This window comes from Haliaeetus leucocephalus, unplaced genomic scaffold, assembly GCF_000737465.1.
Source record: "Haliaeetus leucocephalus isolate CR32 unplaced genomic scaffold, Haliaeetus_leucocephalus-4.0 Scaffold186, whole genome shotgun sequence".
Lineage (NCBI taxonomy): Eukaryota > Metazoa > Chordata > Aves > Accipitriformes > Accipitridae > Haliaeetus > Haliaeetus leucocephalus.
Window position 1 is genome coordinate 1174106 of NW_010972622.1, and position 7483 is coordinate 1181588.

A 7483-nucleotide genomic window follows, 5' to 3' on the forward strand; every position below is an offset into this window, starting at 1 on the left:
CCGGGGGTGGAGGGCCGGCCCGGGGGCCCCGCCGTGCCTCTGCCTGCTGCCGCTGCCACCCACCCGGTGGGCCCTGGGGACGCGGACCCTCCTGCAGCCACGGCCCTCTCGGGACCGCCTGCAGAGACACTGTGGTCCCACTCGGCAAGGTCCAGGGAGCCAGCCCAGTGCCAGGGGTGAGGACCTCCAGCCCCCGTGGCTCCAGACACAGAGTGGGGCCTTGTGGCCCGGGGAGCACCCTCTCTCTGCACCACAAGCGGGTCTGGGTCCCCTCTCCCATGTTCTGGGGGCCCGCGCTGAGCCCCTGGCGGCCGACCCCTCTCCAGCTCTCCATCTCCCACGCCCAAACCTGCTGACTGATGCCAGAGACTCCAAAATCAATTCCCATCCCCGCCAGGACACGGCGAGAAGGCGACAAATCACGGCTGCTGCTCCGCAGCCCCAGCGCCTCATTTTTCTTGCTGAACTCCGTAATAAGAAATCAATGGCAGATGCTGCACTCCTGATGCATCTCCCCTGGGACAGGCGGCAGCAGGTCCTCTCCGCTGCCCCCCCAGCCCCCTCAATTCTCAGGTCCCCTCACCAGACCCCAGCTCTGGTGGGGCCCACACTGCAGGGCAGCTGCCTTCTCACTTGCAGACCCTGGCCCTTCGCTGGTTTCCCAAAGGCTCCCCACTTCCATGCACTCTGTCCACAGGGTATGCTCATGGGGCCAGGCTGATTCCCACCTATGGTGTAGATCCCGGAGTGCCCCAGCCAGCGGCTCTGTCAGGTCCACCCCATCGTGCTGCAGCCTCCAAGGTGGCTGTGGGGCCTGGGGAGCCCAAATGGGTCCCTGCAAAGTCATGGGTGGGGGCTCAAACCCAGCCTGGAGCGGAGCATAGCAGGAAGGCACCCAGCAGGCTCTTTGCCCAGACCTGCAGTGCCAAAAGGATGGAGCGGGCGGGTGGGAAGGACCCATGCATCCTGCGGGCACATATCTGGGGGGAGCATGGAGCCACTGTCACGCGGCAGCTCCAGCAGCTGCAGAAGGGCCTGGGCTGGGGAGAGCCGCTCCAATTAGCTGTAATCGCGCTTCCCCGCAGTGCCTGACACCGAAAAACCTACATAATTACCAGCAGCGACAGGGAAGGCAGGACCATGCGCTCGTGCTTAATTGAGTGTTTACAGCCCTGGGGGGGGGGCAATAACAGCTCTACAGAAAAGCACCCCCCCCACCAGCCAGAGAAGACACAGGGGGAGGGGGGAGAGTACAGTCCCATCCCTTTGCAGCAGGGTTCGCTCTGTCCTCGCACCGCTCCCTGGGGTGTCCCTGTCCCAAGGTAGACAGGACAGGTAGCCCCAGCCACCACCACCACTGGCAGCCCTTGAGCTCATGGCTGACTTGCAAATACAGCTGCAGGAGCTGGAGGTCTCACTCCTGTCAGCCAGGCTGAAATCCCTGGGGCCAGCTGGGATGGGGGGGGTCACCATATCCAGGCGTGCCCCAGAGGCAGTGATGGGGCTTGGGGACACACCTGCCCAAGGTCTGGGTCCTCCTGCTGGGGGGGGGGGAGACACAATCCCAGAGGGATGGCCAGGTTTTGGGGCTGGAAAAATCACACCAGGGAGGGGTAATGCATGAAGAAGTGACAGGCACCAGATCCCATCCTGCAACCAACACCAACCTGCCCACACTGCACCACCCCCAGCCCTGGTGGACAAAGCTCCTGCCCAGCTGTTTTCTCCTCGTTAATTTTTCATGAGTGTGATGATAATTCTGCTCACCGCATTGCCACAGACCCCATAACAATGAGCCACAGTGCTACCCCCAGGCCAGGCAGCACCAGCGTCGGGAGACAGCCGGGGCCAGAGGTCTCCAAAGGGGGCACAGCCAGGGCTCTCCCTGCTGCGCCCATTCCCTGGTGGGCCCTTGCCTCCAGAATGAGAATGTGCTCCTGCATGACATGCACGGGGGCCACACGCATGGGGTGTGCGTGGGGGCACACACATGCCGACACGCATGGAAGGATGCACAGAAATAGGCTTGTGGGGACATACACAGACGCCTGTGGAAATACAGGCACAGAGATATGTGCATGGAGGCATGCAAATACAAGTGCATGCATGTGCATGACAGACCTGTCCCTCCCCCCGCCCCGCAACCTGACGGCCTGGAGGCCTTGCAGCATCTCCCACCCTGGAGGTGCTGGAGCTGGTGTCTTCCCTGCCCTTCGCTCTCTTCGTACCGTGCCCAGAAACAACTTGTGGGATGGGGCAACTGGGTCAGAAAAGTGCTGTTTTCCATATCACACAACAAGGGACATTGGGGGTGAGGGGGCACACCAACATCGCCCTGCCAGCCACAAAGGGCACTTGGGCAGAACCCGGGTGTCCCAGCCCAGCCCCAGCAGATGCTCCCCAGCAGCCCTGTGGCTGTACAGCACCGCTGCGCCACGGCACGCTGGCAGGCGATGCTGAGCAAGGGGCCCCAAAATAGGGCTTGGGAGGGAGAGGATGGGGGGCAGACAGCTTTCTGCCATACCAAGTCCTGCCCTCCCAGATGTCTTTCTGATGTGCCCAACTAGAATCACTAATTCCAATAAACCCAGGCTAGATTAATTTTCATTTCCCCATGCAAATCAGTGCTAATTAGGATGGATTTAGTTCACATCACAGGGGCTGTGGGGACAGACGCTGCACACGGTCGTCACTCCCCAGCCAGGCTTTGGGGTGTTTCATCCTCAGTTAATGATTTGGGAGGGCGGACCCCACAGTCTGGAGGTCAGGAGCCAGGGAGGGGGCAGCAGGTAGGGCAGGGATTGCTCTGAAACGCCTGGTCCCTCTGACAACACTCAGGCCCTGCACAGGATCCCTGTGCTGGCTAGCATGCCTCCCCCACCCCTCACCAGGACAGCCCCCCACGCTGGAGCCAAATCTGCCTCTCCCAGGCCTCCCCCCAAGAGCGTATTGCTGCCCCCGATTAATGCTCATCGGGGATATTACTGGACCACAGAGGTAGCAAGCAAAGCTGATGGGGCAAACTCGGGTGCCAGGGAGAGGAGGGGGATCTTGCCACCCAGGGACTCGGGCCCGTTGGGGTCCCAGGGCTGGAGAGAGGAGCCGCTGGTTTGCGCGGCTCGGAGAGAGGCAACCACAGGCAGCGGCAGGGGGGGTCCCCAGGGGCCCCTCTTCACCAGCAGCCTTTTAAATGCAGATGGAGATCTGGCCTGGAGGCTGGGCTGCCTGGTGCTCGGGAGCAAGCGATGGTCCCAGCACTGGCCCGGCTGGGACAGGCCAGCAGCACCCAGCAGGATGCGACCGTCCCCAGATGCCCGGGGTCTGCCCTGCTCTGCGGTGGGGCAGGTGGCAGCACAGCCCCCCCAGCTCTTTCAGATTCTGCCTGTGCCTCCTCCTTTGCCAAATACTTAACTAATTAACGCTGTCCGCAGGCTCCTGTTTACGCAGCTTGTTGTTGAGCCAAGAAGGACTCCTGGCAGCCTCAGAGCAAAGACAGTGCAAACTGCAAACAGGACCCCCCCCAGCACAAAGCTTAAACCCCCAGAAGGGCTGGGGCACCTGGGCTTTCCTCATTGCTGCCCATGATACGTGGCTGAGCCTGCAGCAGCACTGGCACCCTGTGCGCAGCCAGGTGTGCCCCCATGCTTGGCACTGCGCAGCCCACGGCTGAGACTGGCCCCGTCCCACCGAGCACCATGCAGCCCCCAGGACCTGGGCACACGGAAGCTGCACAGCCGGTGGCTTGACCCTGCGAGAGGCCCCCCCCTCCGCCTCTGTGGGTGGGACAGGCACCAGCAAAGTCCCCCTGTGCCATACCTCCAGCCCCCTTTGCCCCTGGCTCTGCGGGCCCTTAAATCTGGCTCTCCTGGTGCCTCTTGCTCCCACCCCATAGCCCAAGGGCCCCCAGACTTCTGCACCCCCAAGCACCTGAGCAACCCTATTCCTCCTCTGCAGCACCAGAGAGGCTGGGGCAGCCTGGAGCAGGGGCAGGAGGGGGGCACTGCCCAGCTGCACCCCACACTTTTGTCTTTACTCCCTTAGCTGAGTGGGTGGGGTGTTCACAGCACTGGAGGGTCAGGAGCCCTTATGCTGATCCCTGGGTGGGGAAAGGCAATGCGAACAGCCCTGGTGTGGTTCCCTGTATCCAAGGGGTGCAGCCTGGACATGGGGACAGCCCCAGAGGCAGGATGCTGGCTCTCGCTCAGCTGGCATGGGTGCCAGAGCAAGAGCCTGCACTCCTAGGCCCCCCAGCTGTGCCTAGGGGCAGAGAGAAGCAGGGGACTGAGCCAGAGGCTGTGGAGGGCACCATGCTGTGCCATGCCGTGGGGGACCACGCAGCACAGCTCAGGGTCTAGCCAGGCTGTGAGGCCAGAGACGGTGTGACAAACAGCCAGAGGCAGTACCTGCCTCCTGCCCTCATTATATCCCCCTAACAAGCTCAGCACTGAGCCCTGGGGCCCAGCTGGACTCAGAGCTGGTCATTACTGCTGACAAGGACCTGTCAAAGTGGGAGATGTGGTGTGTGCCCCCCCTATGCACGGCACAGCCAGTGGGGGCATGGTGGGGGGGGGGGCACCACAGAGCTGGGGACACCTACCCCCTAAACCTCGCCAGCTCCCCTTGGGCCCTTCCCTCCAAGCCAAGCAGGAAAATAAGTGTCCCCCCACCAGGTCCAGGTGCAGGACAGGTCCCCTCTCCTTGCCCATGCTGCTGCCTGGGGACATGGTGAGACTCAAGGTGTAGGGAGCTGCGTAGGGACCCTGGGCCCCCCCCGGCAGCACTGCCTCGGGCCAAAGGGAGACTTGGGGAAGGAAGGAAGGGGCACAAGGAGAGAGTGCAGGCAGCCCCGGGGAGAGAGTCATTGGGCCAGGTGTGAGACAGGGATGGCAGGGCACTGATCCAGGGTGGAAAGGAGCTCTGGACAGGAGGGCAGGGCTGTGGGATGGGACCACTGCTAAGCCCTGGATTTCCCCCTCCAAGCTTCTCTCCCAGGATCTGCCTGGAGTGGGAGAGCTGGAGGAGGATGATGAGCACAGCCCCCTGCTGCTCGAATCCCCCAGCAGAGCTGCTCCTTCCCGGGAGCACCCTGGCACAGATAAGGAGCCCGATGATCCCCAGGGCACATTTAATCTGGGACAGGACAGTTATTGGATAAATACCATGAATATGTAAATTGCATTTATGCTGATTTATGGCTGGGGGGGCAGGTGGGGAGCAGAGATGGTTTAGTTTAGTTTAATGCATTTATTTCCCTGCCTCGAGATGGAGAACAATCTCTGAGCTCTGCATCTGCCAAGCCAGAGGAGGCGATTCAGGCAGAGCCGTGCAGATGGGAGCACCCCAGGGCCAGGCGGGATGTGAGGGGCCTCACCTGTGGGGACGAGAGGTGGGCAGGCCATGGGGTACAGCACCCAGACACCTCCACCTCCCATCGCACTCCCTGGGGCTCACTGTCCTCACATGCACCCCAGAAGGGGTGCGCAGGAGGCAGGTGCCTCCATCCCCTCCATGCCAGTGCTGCTCTCCTGGGATGATGTATGGATCCGGCACAAGACCAGTGGTATTTCAATTAATTTCTGGGCCTTGCAAAGACTCCTGACCTTTCACAAGAGGCAGAGAGAAATTGAGGTGATTAATCTGGCAGGTCAGGGTGGCTCCTCCACTCTGACACTCCCTGTATGTTACGTGGGGTGGGTGGCAGACCCCTTTGCATAAACCAGCTGCAGAGGATTTAGCAGTGAGATGCCGGCAGAGTCACAGCCCCTCTCTGCAAACAGCTGGGTCACAACCAGGCTATGGGCACCAGGAACAGAAAAAACATGAGCAAGACCAAAGCCTAAACTCCTGCTCAGCAGCCTCTGAGCGCATGTTCCCCTGAGCACACACACCCGTGCCCACACCAAGTGAGCGTGCAGCAGGCAGCCCTCATGGCTGCACAGAAGCAGACACGGCCACCCAGCACCACCCATTCTCCCCCACGCAGGAAGGCTGCGGCACTCTTAACCCATTGCCCATCAGGTGCAGATGACTCTCCCTACCTCTGCTTGCCCCTCACATCTCACTCGCCATGTAGCTGCACCCACCTGGGGAAGGAGGAGGGCAGCAGGGGACTGGGCTGCACCCGGACGGGGAGGCTGCGAGGAGCACCTGGGCAGCCAGGATGCACATGGTGGAGCTGGGAGGGGGGAAGGGATTCACCTCTTAATTTTATATTAACTGCTGATCAATCCAATTAGATCCTGCACGTAATGAAGGCCATCTGCTTGGTAGGGCTGGGCCCAGCACTCCCTCCCCATCCCAAACCATGTGCTGTTATCCTGCGCAGTCCAGGAGTGCTGGCAGGGAAGGGGTCTGGGGATGGGAGGGTGATGAAAGGGGTTTTACCCCATTTTCCAGATGACTCTAATTAAGTTGTTCTCTTCAGCTGTTAAATTAGCTGAAGCACTCCCCCCTTCCCCTCCCTACTCTTCTCAGATGCAGCAAATCAGCTTCCTGCCCCGCCCTGCTCCCCCCCCCCCCCCCCCCGCAGGGCTTTGCAAATAAATAAATAGACAGTCCCAGTAAAATTAACCATATGAGGAGCTGCAAATGAGGTGGAAAATTTTAATGGTTCTGCATTTAAAAGCTGTCTGACAGGAGGTAGGGACCTGAGTGAGCAGAGAGAAAACAGTCCTGGGAGCTGTGTATTGCCCCCCCCCAGGCCCCTCACTCCTTGATTTCCTTTATTCTCTGCTGTCCCGGAGCAGCGCATCTCTGAGCTGGTGTTTGAGATGCTGGGACTGGGGGAGGACCCCCAGTGTGGAGACCAGGCATCTGTGCCCCTGCTGCCCATCCTGCAGCAGCCTCTGGGACACCTCAGGGCCAGGAGACCCTGCACCCCCTGACCCTTTGTGGTGCCAGCAGGTCCTGGCTCAGGTTAACCTGGGCCAAGCCAGGTGGGTCAGGACGAGCGGATGACTGGGGTCGAGGGCCATAAACTCCCCAATTAGCTGGCAGCAAGCCCCCGGGTGAACGGGGTTCCAGGGACGGGTGGTGCCTGCTTCCCTGCTCCATCACCAGGAGCTGCTCCTGCTCCCGGGCACCAGCAGCCCCGACGCGGCTCACTTGGCCAAAGAAGGTGCGAGCCAGAGCCCCCCCAAAGCCGTGGGGGAAGCAGAGCTATATCTCCATGCCCCCACCCCATCACTCCAGCAGAAGCCTGTCCCTGCCAGCACAGCCCCTGTGCGGACCCCTCAATGCATTTATATCTCCTGATTATTCTGCGGGCAGCGGAGGTGGGGAGGGGGGCAGCTGGGCCGGGCCTGGGGGGCTGCGAGAGCACGGGGACCCCTCCCTATGCCCCTGCTAGTGGTCTCCCCAGGGCAGCCCCGGTGGTGGGGTGCTGTAGCCCGGGGCAGGGCTGCGGCACCGGCTTGCACCCCCCGCCCCGGGAGGGGCCGGCAACACTACGACGCCCTCCTGGGGGGCTGGGCTCGGGGGGGGG